Source organism: Lonchura striata, chromosome 11, assembly GCF_050655825.1.
Source record: "Lonchura striata isolate lonStrDom1 chromosome 11, ASM5065582v1, whole genome shotgun sequence".
In the NCBI taxonomy this organism is placed as follows: Eukaryota; Metazoa; Chordata; class Aves; order Passeriformes; family Estrildidae; genus Lonchura; species Lonchura striata.
This window is the reverse complement of record NC_140713.1, coordinates 6,845,172-6,859,201: the sequence shown is the minus strand read 5'-3', so window position 1 is coordinate 6,859,201 and position 14,030 is coordinate 6,845,172. Positions and strand designations below refer to the sequence as shown.

General features: G+C 44.2%; 1 protein-coding gene across 5 annotated transcripts in view; it reads left to right on the top strand.

The window, feature by feature from the left end:
• LOC146766374 (uncharacterized) overlaps nt 1–14,030 on the top strand; it is an 84,904-nt gene extending 70,874 nt beyond the window's left edge. The window contains exons 1-3 of one of the 5 annotated variants that reach the window (XM_085589443.1): nt 1–3,333; nt 4,151–4,271; nt 5,371–14,030. The exon at nt 1–3,333 is cut by the window's left edge and continues 70,874 nt beyond it. The gene's annotated coding sequence lies outside the window, so the exon portion shown is untranslated. The other 4 variants (XM_085589444.1, XM_085589442.1, XM_085589441.1 and 1 more) reach the window with 4 other exon arrangements.

Here is a 14,030-nt window from a genome sequence, read left to right as displayed (position 1 = left end):
AGCAGCAATTATGTCTCTATTGTCTGATTGCTGTCTTTTTTGCAGCAGGCATGGCTCCTTGACATTAGGCTTATGGAATCTGCCCATTAATAGTAGTCTTAAATGGTCAAGAGGTTACAGCAGTAAGGAATGTTAGCAAAAAATGTCTCTGTGGAGTTTAAACAACCAGTATTTTAGGCAGGGCTTGGTGGGTTACTGTCCCTGCACAAACAACTAGAATGTGAGAGTCTGGGCTGGGAAATACTTAAACTGTTTGGAAAAACTTGTTTTGTGCAGCTTGAGAGTGTCCCTGGAGGCTGTGGCCCGGTGCCATGACTCCTGGTAAAGGCTGGGCTGCAGTAACAATGAAGCTTTTATGGGGAAGCTGGAGAACAATCAGAAACTTTCTGGTCCCAAGGGATTATGGGGAGGGGAGTTCCTGGGTTCATGATGTCTGGCACATCATGCACATTTCCACCAGGATTTGGGGGTGTTCTATGGCACGCAAGGTATGCAAATTGCTAAATGTGTTTTCAATTTTGCTGTGTTGTGCTGTCTGTCTTTCTTGTGTGATCATTTTGTCTTCAGTGAAGCCAAAGACAAGATGGGTTTGTAGCACAAGAGGAGAAGTGCATTTGTCTCACAAGCAGTATTGACCCATGAAGAACTCATCTCTGATTCTCCAGCATGCTCCTGTCTGGGTGGCTGCAGGATATTTACTAATTCAACTTTCTCTAGGACAAAATGTCCTGAACAGAAAGGCATGTCTGATGGACCTCCTTACCAGAGGCATCAGAAGAGTGTGCACAGAAACCCAGTCGTTGTTGCTATGGCTGATCACTTGCACGCTATGGCAGATGGCAGCAAGAGGGCTGGAAGGTCACTGAAGCACCACCCCATCAGTCACAGCAGTAACTCGGGTTTTCTTCAGACAACCACTGCTGCTGATTAATTTGAGGGCTTTGTAACGAAGAGAATTTCCTTTTAGACACAGAATTCATTACTAATGGTGTTAGCTGCTAGAGAAAGCAGGGCAGGATGGGCCCTAAGGCCAACGGAGGAGCTGAGCCTGAGGGCTGCCCCGGCACCCTGGGTCATTCCAGCGCCTGGCTGGGAAGCACTGAAGTGACCCAGTGGCCTCTGAGATGTGGGGGATGGCTGCTGCAGGTGCCGTGGGGCTCGGGAGGAGCAGCAGAGGCTGAGGAGCAGGGCAGCAGCTCTCAGGAGCTCCTGGCAGGCTGCAGGGCTGGGCTGGGCCCTGCACACACACGCCGGCACAGCAGAGCACCGGGCAAACCTCTCTGTCTGGGCAAGGGAGTCAGGAGCTTGGAAGGAAATCTCTTCTCTCGATTACAGAAATGTGCCTACCGAGCTGAGATTGCCCAAAGATTGTCAGAATCAATGTGCTTTACTGCTGCTCTCTTTCCTGTCTCTGGACTCTCAGGGAAGGGAACCAGTGACAAGGGTTCCCCTGCCAGGGTCCCCTCACCCCCATTCTGTGCATCTTCCCCCATCATTTGCTGAGGTTTAACCTCAGGCCTGCTGCCAGTTTGGAAATACTGAATGGCCCTTAATGACAGCAGCACAAACAAAACCCTATAAAGGCAAGATTTGTTATTTACATGGGGTTAATTACCACATCAAGCATGTTTATTCACTTCTTTAATAAATTCTTAAGACAGGAACATGTACTAGCTTGACCAGATTCATCTTTGTATATATTTTTCTTGTAGCCATTTGTGCAAATCTGGATAGAAAGAGGCAAGCAATGCCCATTATTTAGTCAATAACTCATGAGCTGTGTGCTCTTCTGCCAGAAATGGCATTTACTTCAGATCTGGCATAAAATTGACTTTATGAATACTTCTGTTGCCTTTTTTAAAGGAAATTATTCAATTATAGATGAGTATTAACTACAGCAGTGTGATCTATTACCCTGACATGCCACAGGAGGAATGCAAGGTCTATGTCTGGTTCTACTGAACCTATAAGACCTGATCATTATATTCATGGGATTAAAAATCTGCAGAGGCAGATGCTGGTGCAAACCCAGGACCTGTGATGTGAATCTGTGCTTCTGTGAGGGTCCTACAAAGCTGATAATTTACTTAGTTATTCCTGATGATGACAGGTTGAAGATTGACACCATTATTTTGAATTAATAGCTTGGCTTCATCAGTCTGATTTGCTGATGTAGAGAGGTGGCCAGTGGCCTCTGGTTTTAGGTGATGAATCACTTGAATAACTCTATGGGACCAGTATTATTAAACACTGCCTCTGATTCAATTGCAGAATATACACACGTGGCAAATAGGTTTTCCTCAGCTGCTGATTCAAGTGTGGCTTTAGGCAGGCTCCAGGTTTTCAGTGGCACACAGGTGTAGAGTTGGCTGCAGTGTCCCTGATTTCCCAGGAAAGGACTTGCAATGGCTCAGCACTGTCCTGGATGGGAGCCCTCTGCCATTCCTCAGGAATTTGTGTCAGAACATTTCGTACCACGCAGGTTTTGTCACCTTCAGTCCAAGGAAGCTGTTTGTGTTAATGCTTAGAGGTAATGTGAGACAAGGCAAGCTCTTTACTTTAGAACACACATTGTGCCATTGATGTACACAGTACAGTAAATATTAAAAAAAAAAACCAAAAAAAAAAACAACCAAAGAATCCACTGTGGCATTTACCCTCACTGCAAATGCATTACCAAAACAGGATTATTTGCAATCAAATAAAATAGTGCCGCTTCTAGGCAGAAGTCCTGAGTGTTCAGTGAAGTCTGCTCCTCAGGTTTTTTACCATTTATCAACCCCAACACATTCCTCCCCAATTTTTTTTTTTTTTATGCCTTCCATTAATAGTTAAGAAAACCTAGGGAAAACAAACACTCTATTCCAGATTGTTTATTCACCAGTCTCTTAGGAACCATAATTACGTCTCCCAGGAATTGTGTTTTATCATACTGTATATCTTAAAGAGCCACTTTAGGTAAAATAACAAGGAGTGCCTTATGAAGGAAAATTGGATTAATTTTAAGACTTTTTTAACCCTCTGAAGAATGGCTCTTTGTTTACTTCTTTAGTGCATGTGGCAACTTGCCCAAGTAAATACTATGCTGCATAAATACCAGAGATTGGTATTTATGATATTACATAAACACACTGTGAATAATGAGTCATTGTAACAGTGAAGAAGAACATGAGCAACATACATTGCAGGCAATGCACTATTCCTCATCACAAAATTAAGTGGCACTGAAGCCCTGTAGTATGGAATGACAGAGTGGAGAGGACAAAACCTGTAGCACTGTTTGGCACATCAGAGTTTGCCAATGAAACAGAAAACAGCCAAAACATCGATTTGGTAAGAAACACAGCAGGTGAGACATCAATATGCAGGGGTGAGGAATCAGTGCTTAGGTAAATTTTGGGGTTTTGAAGTACCTCCTGCTGCTGCTGCTGCAAGGAGCTGAGCCCTCGGGGTCCATTCTCCTGAGCCACAAGGATACAGCTCTGCCTGGGGATTTGATACCAGTTTTTCACTCACAGAGCCACCTTTCAAATTTCTGAAGTCTTGCTTTCTCCAACTATAGTTTTATTAAATATTTACCTGCACTTCAGCAGAATTCTGCAAGGATTTGTGTGAAGTGTCACCGTGCCACTTTGCATTACTGCCAAATGATCTGGCTCCTCTGCTGCATGGGGCTCATACCTCAAAAATCAAAACCCTAAAGGGAACATGTGTATGCCAGATTTTCTCTTTTAAAGCTAGCAGGGTATTAACAAACCTTTTTTTTCAAATCCGTGTTGTAGTCCGTCTCATCCAAACAGGGAAAAGAAAAAAAAAAGGCAAACACTCAAATCCTCAAAGATCTACTGAACCCCCCCCTTTCAAAAAGATGATAAAAATTGCCACTCATAATAAAGCACAAGCCTAAAAGCATGATTTTAAAAAAAATTCCTCCTTCCCTGGAGCAGTCACAGCCCTTGAGGAACAGCAGAGAACTCCCAAAGGCAGAGCATATCCACAGAGAAGGAGGTTGATCCTCCTAAAATCCAGAAGTTTTGGGGGTGCAGTCTGTTGGTGCACCTCTCTGCCTGAGTGTGGGTTTGCACACTGTGAGGGAGGGGTGGCTCCTTGTGTTTGCTGTGCTTTGATGGCAACAATAGGCATTTCCTAGGTGTGAATAAAGGGATGATTTGGGGAACACCCTGGTCCCCCTGCCCTCCCACCTGAGAAGATAGTGTTGGATATCCCCAGTGGCCTGGCAAAGTTCATGGAAACCTCTGAATTACTACATGGTTAGTAGCTGTTTGTCATGGTTATTAAACTGAACCTTATTCCCCTAATTCTTTTCCTGGTTTTCCTTCTTTAGTGAAACACCCTGCCTTCAAATGGAGCTGTGTTCTGATGTTCTGGGTGCCACGTGCTGTTCCAGCTCACACACAAGGCCTTGCCAGATGACTGGAACAGCCATTGGCTTATTTTCCCCCCTTGTGCTTTACAGATTTTGTACAAAATAGGAGGTGACACAGGCGATGGGAGAATAGAAGTCTGCTGGTCTGCAAGGGGTAATGTTTAGAGGATGTGTTCTGGGCCAGGACCCAAGTGCATGGCAAGATTTCACATGGCATTGCTAGCAAGTCTGGGAATGGCTGGGATGCTCTCTGTGCCCTTCTGGATGACAGAGGATTTATGCCTGGGCCACCTGCAGACAGCTGCCTGAAGCAGTGCAGGCCCAGGCAGAAGGTTACACCTTCAAGGTCTGTATTTCCTATTTTCACAGAAAAAAATGAAGCAGTAATGAATACTGGCAAAGTTGAGAGAACAAGAAATACGGTCAAATTTCAAATTCAATCACGGTTCCATTTTGTATTTTAGCATTATTAAATCAGCAGCACTGCCCAAAGCCTTCAGTTTTATGGTGTATGATGCTCTTCAAACATATATTGGGATATCGTGCCAAGACAACTCTCCTTTGTTAGGATTTTGAAGCCATGTCTTTACTAGCAGTTATCTCAAAACACATATTGAGGCAACTTTAATCTGAATTCTTCCCTCATGTTGCATGGGGTCGTCTATCCTCAGTGCCTGGGCTCTGGGTGATGAGGTGGCAGAGAGGTCAGCACCAAAGCCTGGTAGCAGCAAGCCCCATCCAAGCCCCAGGGAAACCAGGGAATTCCTGGGTGGGCAGCAGTCATATTGGCTCAGCTCCAGAGAGGGGGACAGAAAGAAACAGCTTGGTCAGCTTTGGGGGTTACTCCTCCTGTCCTTCAGAAGGAATGAGTATATGGCCTTTGCTACAAGTTTATCTGAGGGGTTTGTGTTCCCAGTCAGCTGTGTCACAGCAATGTGCCTGTGTGATGGAGGCAGTTTACAAGTCTGAAGTTTCTTTTTCAGTCTAGTTCACTACAGGGAGCTGTGAGTGACCAACCTGCTCTGCAAGGAGCTCCTCTGCCTGGCAGGAAAGCATCCAGACCCCGAGCATCAGCATGAGGGCCACACCAGCAAACAATGGCAGCTCTGCTGAAGTTGGTTATTTCTTCATTTAAAGGTACTCAGATGTGAAGCATATTCCACACCTCTGATTAGTTTGTAGCTTTTATTCTGTTCTGTCCTGTTCTTTAGCTTGGCACAAAAGGATGCAGACACCACCTCACTGGCAATTGCTTTGCAAGCACAGCCCTCTGTGGTACCCACCGAAGAAGAAAACAGGCAAGAGACAGCAAGAGACAGCTTTTCATGATTTCTGCATGGGTGAGCTGCACCCCCAGGGTCTCAGCACTCACCTTGCCTGTAGAAGTGCAAAATACTGTTCCAGATGAAATGAACCTATGTGGGCCTAATCCACAGACAGAACTTAAAATTCGTTTTAGATTTTAACCTTTTCAGAAGTTCAGCTGTCTAAACAAGGTCGTTATGTTTCGGCTCCTTGTCCCAGCTATTGCTGCTCCCATGTGATTGCAGAACAGAGAGAAGAATGGTGCAAACTCAGCATATAACATTTCCTGAAATAGCTTAGAAGAGGATCTTAGAACTTGAAAAAGGTGTCATGGCTCCTCAGTGGTCCTGTTTCCTTCTGCCACTCCAGAGATGCAAACAATGCAAATTCCGTCTTCCAATTTCACCTGTTCTTGTTTGTACAACAACTGGCATTTTCCAGACATCTTTTCTGTTATTTTTAAGGATATTTTCTTATATTTTATTTTATTTTGAAAACAAAAAGATAAATAAATCTGCAAACCAGACATGGTCAAGTGTTAATCAAAGTTGTCTGACAGGTGGGAAGTTGGCAACCAGTTAGCAAAGCAAGAGACTTGTCTCTTTTCTTAGCCAGTTCAAGATCAGATTTTGGGGATCCTAAAAAATAAAATTGCTGTATGGAAGAGAATATGCCTCCCCTGTAGCTCAGCTATGCTGAGGGGCAAGAATGGTTAGTATTAAGGATTTTCTACTCCATAGACAATGTTTGTTTAAAAATATTTAAAGATTCTCACCTCAAAATTATGCATGGATCACATCCACAAATACATTACATTAAGACAAGTCGTAGTTAGACAGGGAGCAATGCAAAATTATTTAATTGGATTTTGTACAGTTCTGCGTCGAGTTAAACCTCATTAAAATGAAAATTTGCATTTTAATTCTACATTTTATTGAATCACCAGCAAGGCACACTCTGCCAGCACCTGAGGAGCTGAGAACTACCCCAGAGAGAAAGTGGAGGCTGCAGAGGAAGTGCTGGCAAGTCAGAGGGCTCTGAGGCTGCAAAGGGTGCCTGGATGGCCATGGCCCCACACCAGAGCTTTACCCAGATTGTGGGAACCCCATCCTTCCCTACAGGGCAGGAGTGCCACCATTCCTGCCTGACAGCCAGGAGGAGCAGGGATGGGTCAACATTCAGGTTTTGTAGTGGCACCATCCCCTTGTCACCTGCCCTTGGCTCCTTTTCTTTCAGCCAGATATCTGCTTGGACACTGGGATCAAAGTGCCCCAGACTGACTGCAGGTGAAAGGAAAATGCACATGAGAATCTCACTGAGAATAGGCAGGCTGATGATTATGTTGTCTGTTATGTTTATATGTTTCACTTTTCCTGGTATTCCTTCCAATTGCTGGGCTCTGGTAGGATTGTGTTCTTGAATTTCTAAATAGAAATATGCTGAAAAAATTACTATTTCACCCAATGCTGTGCAGTCTATCCTTTCTTATGCAGATATCTGTGAAATTACTTAAGTACATTTTAACATAGGACATTTAGACTAAACATATATGAATGTTTATTTTCCCACTCCACAGAAGCTGCTGTTTCTCTGCACCGTTGGGGATTTGCCCCCTCTCTGACACAGCTCACCTGCCCAACTTCAAGTCATGATAAAAATTTACTGCAGAGTATCTGCAGCAAAGCTTAGAACCAAAAGGTACTAAGTGAAAAAGGTACCCAGCTACTTGGTAGCTGTACAAGAGATGTGGTGTCAGAGATGTGTAAGAGCAGCCGCAGATAATAAACTGCATAATAAACTGGATTATAAACTACAGCAATGGCCTGGATAGTTGATACAGTTGATACTGCTGAAAATGCTGGGACCTCCAGCCTTTGGACAGTGTTAGATGGTTCATCATGCAATGCCACAAGTATCAGTGCATTTAAGGAGAACATACTGAGTACTTAGTGAACTCAGCTGTATTATTCACAGAATATTTTCTATAAAATCAGTAATTTATTCTAGGAAAAAAGATCTCAGTGTTCTTGTCAGATACCTCCAAGTCATTCTTGCTCCCTGACAAAGTAAACTGATTTTTTCCCTATCACCAATGCTTTAAATTCAACCTGTGATGTGAAGAAAACAGGCAGTATATGCTCTTTCATTTTCATCAGTGTGCTAATAAAGATTCTGCAATGGGATCTTATCTGAAAAGATGATTAATTGTATTGGTGCACGAGTGTAAATTGAATTCAGGTCCATCTTCCATCCCTGTGGCTCTCCATGTAGTGAAGGTTTTTGATTTTTTTGCAAAAAGTGTGCATCCTGAAACTGGATCTGTTGATCAACTTCCATTTTCTACCACTTCTACAACCTTAACTACATTTTTTAAGAAAACTGAGATCAGCCTCATTGATGATATGATATGAGTCAGAGACATGTCAGAGACTAGAAGGGTGATAGCTGTTCTCCTGCAACCACAGGCACTCAGCTAGGATTATTTATGTGCCATCATTAATGGAACATGCTCAGACTTGAAGGACTGGTGCTGACCTTCCCTTGCTAGCTAATCATTTATACACTCCTTGTTTTGAGTGCTCCACCTTAAGGTTTCTCATGACTCATTTTCTCTCTGCAGTGAGCAAATAAATGCTGAAGGACACTGTAAGTGTGTGACCTGTCCCTTCACTCTCAGCAGCAGAAGCTCTCCAGGCAGCAGTGCTGTTTGGTGTGGTGTGACCTCAGAGAAACAGCACCTAGGGAGCTGGGAGGATGGTGCTGTTCTGGTTGTTTCAGGCTTCTCTTGGTGAATGCCACCCCAGTGCTCTCGCAGGTGCTATGAGGAAGGGGTAAAGTTCCTCTGCCTTGTGGAGACAGGGAAGTTGCACATTTATGGTTCACCCTTCAAAGGGGGAACTCCAAATATTCAGATAGATTACCTTGACCATAGCCCAAGGCTTATTGAAGCAAAATGAAACCTGATTATATCTCATAGGGATGTGTATATATAACATAAACCATATATGACATATATAGTATCTACAATATAATATACAATTTGTTATGGTATATTTGCAGTTCTACCTTAGCTCTGCATTAGACATTCGGTGGGTATATATGCAGGTATACCCATCTATCCATATGTGTGTGTGTGTTTGTAAACACACCTCTTTTAAACCATTTTTGTTCATTGTATGTGGTTGAGAGCTCTGAAGGTGACTCACTGAACAGGCAGTGGCAGACCGTTCTGTGTCTGAAGGGAGCTGGAAATTGAGGGGAATTATTTTGGGGTTCTTCAGACCAAAAGACACTGTGCTGCCAAGGATGCTGCTGGGAACTCTTATCCTCTCTGCTGTGCCTGCTGCAGTGGGGTTCTCATGCTGACATCCCCACTTCCCTATCACTGCTTTTAGGACAAATAAACAGCAAGTACTTGCAAATGATTTGAACATAAAGAAATAATTCTGCAAAATCCTATGTTGGCTTCACTGGTATAACTCAAGATGTCCAGCAACAACTGTATGCTTTATTCTTATTTCTGCTACTGAATCTGTGCTTTTTTGTTACTTACAATAATTCAAAACTCTGTAAACATGGAACAGTTTGTAAACTGGGAACATGAAGGGAGTGTACAAAGTGAATATTAATAATATGTTATGGAATACAGCAATAATGGAAAAGAATCAATATTGCCATTAATAAAACATACAGAAGTTCACAAACAAGACAATGAGCTTGAGAAACCTAGTGGAAGCAGATATGAAAGGACATAGGTACAAGAGTGTGCAAGGAAATTCCATCTTGCCTTTGTCCTTCCCCAGGAAGCCTTGCAGGGAAGCAGTGGCTGGGAAGGCTCCCTCCAAGGAGAGCTTATCTGCCTGCAGCAGGGTGAGTTTGGTCAGAAGCAGAGGCAAGGGAAGAACATCTTTTGGTTTATGTTCAGCAGAGGTTGTGGGGCTGGAGATTAATTCCAAGGGCTTGTGGTGGGCCTGACTGGGTGGGGAACACATCAAAATGTCCTCGCAAAGCAGGAGGGGGGTGTGATCTGTGCTAAGAGCACTGCTGCCCTCACAGCCCGGGGTGAGACACATCCAGGGGGATGGAGCTGCTCCACGGCAGTCACAGGGGAGCCGTGGGAGAAGCAGGGTTGGTCCAGTGTCACAGCTTAAACTGCAGGGCTGTGATGCAGACAAGGATGTGGCTCTTTTAATTCCTTCCCCGTGTCCCATTGTTTCCTTTCCACACAAAATCTTCCTCTGCCGCTCCCAGCTCAGCTTTTCTCCTCTCTTTGGCTTTTTGTCCTTTCTCTGCTGTAGAGCCAAGCTCACCAGCACCCACACCCAGTGCAGTGGGGACTTGCCCATATTGAGTTAAATTTGTCCTTTTTTTTTTGCTGTTTGTCCCTATCTGGGACCCATATGTTGGGCAAAACAATTGTCAATGGGATTAGTTCATAACTTTGGCATGGGGCAGCAGGAGGCAGGCCCAGCAGTGGGTTCCTCAGAAAAGGTTGCATTTCAGAGCTGTGCCCATCACTTGTGCTGGGTGGGCTGGCTGTGAGCAGTGACAGTGTGTGATCACAGCAAGCAGCTGCACGCTGGAGCCCAGGGCAGGATTTGGGCAGGAAGGTGCTGGGGAGGCCTGGCAGTCATGAGCACAGTCAGGTCCTGCCTGCCCACGACATAAAGGACATGACCTGTCCTGCCATCAGCTTTTAGTGCCAAACTCTCCCCGGCTTCAGAGGATGCTTTACGTGTGTGTAAGGAACCGTGGCAAGGTCAGGGCTAGATTGCTTCACATCACCAAAATGGGAATTCGTAGGTTCAACCTAGAGCAAGGGTTGTGCAATGAAACTAAATGGAATAATATAAAAGCTGTGAACTGGAATGGACTGCAATATTACTGAAGGAAGTACACCAAGAGCCTCACAGGAAAATGACACACAGATTAATGCCAAATTAACCAGAATTTTTTTTTTTTTTTTAATCACAGACGTGGCCTTAAAGCTGTCCTTTGCATGTTAAAGATACCACCTTTGACACTGTGAGGTGCATTGCAGGACTACATCTTTTAATGGAAGTTCCCAGGCAACCTGCCAGTGCTCTGCAAACAGATAAATTTATGGTCTTTCAGGTACAAACAGGAATGATTTGTGGTCTGGAGGAGGATGTGGTTCTTTCCATTAATTCTCCCTGTCCCCTTCTAAGCTTTCCAAAGCACAAATGAGCATGGCTCGGCAATGTAATTGTCCCAGGTCTGGTAACTTATGTTAGTAAAAATAAGTAAAATTTCCATAGGCACAATCTATTAATAATTCTGCAAAATCCTATGTTGGCTTCACTGGTATAACTCAAGATGTCCAGCAACAACTGTATGCTTTATTCTTATTTCTGCTACTGAATCTGTGCTCTTTTGTTACTTACAATAATTCAAAACTCTGTAAACATGTAACAGTTTGTGAACTGGGAAAATTTCTCTCTCAAAATTGGAAATGTATTTTCCCACACTGATCTTGCACCAAAATAAACAGTGTTCACCCTGGAACTGGACCTGATGGTAAGTTCTCGTGTTATGCTGAATAAATCCGTGTCTCCAGATGGGTGCAGGCAGCCCTGGACTTGCTCTGCTGGCACTGGGGGATGTTTGGATGTGCTCCACAGCCGTGATCGCAGCACCCGCCCTGTGCACGGAGCAGCAGCAGCTGCAGAACACCTCCAGCAAAACCTCCTGGGTCTGCCAGTGCTGAGAGAGCTGCCCTCTGCCCTGGGCCACGTGTGACAATATGGGCACCCTCAGGTGGGCAAAGTCAGCTGCATCCATGTTGTGATATTAGAAAAAATAAAAATTAAAGCCACATCAAGCCCGAGGTGTGCTGGAATGGGCGTGACAAAGTGACAAATGCAGGGATTTATAATGAAGCAGTGATTTATAGCCCTGCTCTTTTGACTGTTTGCTGTCAGCTCACAAAGAATATTTTGTGGTGGAATAATAAAGAATAATCCGTATTGACCCCCAGTTCATGGCATTATTGCTCAGGGACTGTAAACAGGGTATGTGTGGCTACTTTCTAGATTTTCTACATGTAGTAATAATATAAACCCACTGTGTACCAGGGAGGGAGAGAGGAAGATGTGGAAACTGCTTGCATGCACAATATTTATGAAATCTTGTGCTTAGTTATTTCACTACCTGTTTGGTAATATGGCTTTGTTTGCTTCCTCCATTCGAGGGTCTTAAAATGCCTCATAGTAATTCCTTAAAGAGCAGTAATATTTTCATTAGTTCAGCTGATAGACAAACAAACTGATAGTTAAATAAACAAACATATATGGGCCTACAAATATCTGTCTCCATTTTAAAATAACCTGCAACAGAAGCAACAATTTTCAATGTCAAATACGGGCCAAGTGCTACTGTGAGTTCAGGTGAGGTGAGGTGCAAGGTCCTTTGCTTCTCCAAGGGTGCCAGGGAGGCAAACAGTGCCCCACTGCTGTCCAGAAGTGCAGGCTGAAGCACTGAGAGATGGCTTGGCTCTCTGAAGGTTAGCTGCCAGGTTTGAGAAACTGAGGAAACCTTGAGCCAAGGCTCCCAGTTTTTACTAAAATCACATCTTCCTTCTTGTGGACCGTATTGTCTCAGAAAGAGTTTTTATTGCTCTCTCTACAGCCTTTTCCTGCCTTTGGGATGTTAATGTTGGCATATAGGTTTTTTCAACCTTCTCCAGAAAATTCAAGTTGCTCTGAAAAGGGAATTAAGTAGGGAAGATTTTCTACAATTTTAAAAATCCAGCACTTCAATACCCATCCTCTAAGAAACGCTTTGTGATCCGAAGTATTGTTGTTTGTCAATGCACTGGCAAGTCTTCCTTTGTCAAAGCCTTTCCACTTTTCTCCCTAGGATATTAACACAGACATAATCATCAGTTAAAGCATCTAGTGAGATAAAACTTGCTTCTAAAACTGGGTTGGCTGGAAGGGACATCAAGTTATTTATCTTGCGTCTTTAGTGGTATTTTTTTAATCATTAATAATTATTCAGACTATTGGTTTTGCCTCCCAATAATAAGGACAAAATCTGGAACTGTTTCGCAGTGGTCTTGGAAGAGCAAGAATGGGATGTCTTGTTCCCTGTGTAGGATTCATTCTAAATTCTTTATTTCCAGAAAACATCTTCATCTGTCTGTTTGCCCTCTGTCTCCCTGGCTGTATGTTGTTACCTAAAGATGAATTGAGGTAATTACAAAGTGGCTCAAACTTTATCCTCCTCAATGTGAGTCAATGGAAGTAGAAATGGCACTTTTTCCAGCTCTCTTGATAGAAGTGCTGCATGCCATTACCACAGCTGATTGTGTCCTTAAACCAAACCATTTCCAGCAGAAATGCTCCAAGGTGCCCAGAGCCCCAGCTGTGAGGGCCGAGGCTGTTGCTTTTTGGTACCATGTTGATGAAAAGCTTCCAATCATTATTCCTCTGTACAGATTCATCAGAAGTCAGGTGTGTTTCCATGGGTCCAACAAAAAACAAGAGTTCTGTGCAGATGTGTGGCTTGGCAACAGCCACACATCAGAGGTCTGGGCCCTCTTTCTAGCACGATATGGAATGCCCTCTAAATTCATGGCACACTTGAACTCACAGCCAAGATGAGGCTTTTGAGTGGTTAGATGCATTTTACAAATATGGGTTTCAAATTGTTCGTTTTACCAAACTTATTCCCTGTCATGGACAAGTCCTAGAGGACAGGTAGGACCCTTCACTGTCACAGCCCTCTCTGAGCACAGAGAACACTAACGTGGCAGGATCAAGCCTCAGTCACACATGGCACTGCCACCTGTCAGTGTGTCCAAAGCTCTCCCAAGTGGTGGAGCAGGGCTCCCTTGTACAACCTTGCACTGTGCAGCAGGGAGAACCCACGTGTCATTTCAAGGGACGTTTTTATTTTTAAGCAACCTTCTGTAGCAATGGCTGTTACTTGCAAAACAAGCTTTTTCTGCTATGGAGTTTTTCCTTGGCAGGTAAGTTAAACTAATGTGGATGTAGGTACAGGTGACTTCTGCATAAGAAAAGAGCACAAGGGATCTGCTGCAAGCAGGAGGCTGCTCTGCCAGTGCTGCTGCCCCGTGGTGCCAGGGCTGGATCCCTTGCAGACTGGCACACCTCCCCTCAGCCCCACAGTGGTAGAGTTCTGGGTTCTCTGTGCCAACCCCAGCTCCCTTCAGCCACTGCCAAATCCCTTCCAGGGCCAGTGTTTTCCTGGTAGCACGTCAAGAACCCCTGGGGAGGTGGTCTTGCAGTTCCCAGCAAGCATCTCTGCCAGGCCAGCCTCACCTGGCCACTGGCCTTGGCTGCTGGGCCATTCC